This window comes from Stegodyphus dumicola, chromosome 6, assembly GCF_044657685.1.
Source record: "Stegodyphus dumicola isolate Sdum_Otavi_A_Nest chromosome 6, ASM4465768v1".
In the NCBI taxonomy this organism is placed as follows: domain Eukaryota; kingdom Metazoa; phylum Arthropoda; class Arachnida; order Araneae; family Eresidae; genus Stegodyphus; species Stegodyphus dumicola.
This window is the reverse complement of record NC_140773.1, coordinates 137,939,368-137,940,202: the sequence shown is the minus strand read 5'-3', so window position 1 is coordinate 137,940,202 and position 835 is coordinate 137,939,368. Positions and strand designations below refer to the sequence as shown.

The following is an 835-nucleotide window of genomic DNA, read 5'->3' as shown; positions in this document are numbered from 1 at the left end:
CAGTGTGCTTTTTCACAATGTTCTGAAACTGCTTTTGAATGAATAACTTTCCTAAACTGCTTATGAATTCTTTCCCTACGCTTTTTTCTAGTTAGCACTTTTTTTAATTGGGAATTTAAAAATAGAAGAATATTAGCAGTTACAAATGAAAGGGAAAATAAAAATTCTTAAAAAAGAAATGAATAACGATAATGAAAGAAAAGAATAATAAAACATTTTAAAAGAAAAGAAGAAGAATACCAGCAGAATACAAAACAGAAAAAAATCAACTTTCTTTTATAATAGAAAAGAAAATAAGAAGATTATTAAAAAAAAAGAAAAAAAAAAACAGAAAAAGAAAGAAAGAATACCAGCAGAATACAAAACAGAGGGGAAAAAAATCAACATTCTCTTATAATAAATATAATCGCAATCTTGCGATTTCTGATTAAGCTAAAATTACAACTTCTACATTCGTAACAAAGCCACCAGTGAGGATCGAACTCACGACCTCTGGTTTACAAGACCAGTGCTCTAACCACTGAGCTATGGTGGCGATATCTGCATCTTGCGGAATTTTATTGAAACACATGTTATCGCTTGTTTTTTCTCTGTTGTGATATGATTATTGAATTAAAATACCGATAACTTTCAGACCCGGCTGTCTTACGACAGTGGTTTATGTCTAGCTCTATGTGATCGATAAGGCTGATCAGATCGTTAAAAAAATGAAATAATGAATTCGTGATAAATGAAACTGATTTTTTTTCCTAAAAGCCATATACCGTTGGAATATACTCTGTGCGAGGAATATAAACGTTATTCTTTTTAATTCTTAGAAGAAAAAAAAAAAAAA

General features: G+C 29.6%; 1 non-coding gene across 1 annotated transcript; it reads right to left on the bottom strand.

Annotated features, from left to right (window-relative positions):
* Positions 1 to 462: 462 nt before the first annotated feature.
* TRNAT-UGU (transfer RNA threonine (anticodon UGU)) lies at positions 463 to 535 on the bottom strand. The gene has a single exon. It is a non-coding gene; the product is annotated as a tRNA-Thr (tRNA).
* Positions 536 to 835: the final 300 nt, after the last annotated feature.